This window comes from Elephantulus edwardii, unplaced genomic scaffold (genome assembly GCF_000299155.1).
Source record: "Elephantulus edwardii isolate Elephantulus edwardi_28Jun2011 unplaced genomic scaffold, EleEdw1.0 scaffold00011, whole genome shotgun sequence".
Taxonomy (NCBI): Eukaryota; Metazoa; Chordata; class Mammalia; order Macroscelidea; family Macroscelididae; genus Elephantulus; species Elephantulus edwardii.
Window position 1 is genome coordinate 24,820,586 of NW_006399761.1, and position 218 is coordinate 24,820,803.

The following is a 218-nucleotide window of genomic DNA, read 5'->3' on the forward strand; positions in this document are numbered from 1 at the left end:
ATTAATCTGTTTGTTTTCTTGGCAGTCCATAGTACATTCAGTACTCTTCTCCGGCACCACAGCTCAAAGGCATCAATTCTCCTTCTATCCTCCCTAGTCATTGTCCAACTCTCTGATGCAGAACAAGTGATTGTAAAGACCAGCTTTCCATTTATTTATTACTTGACTTTATAGTGGCTCATTCTAGAAATATACCTATTAAAAAAAGACACCATTCT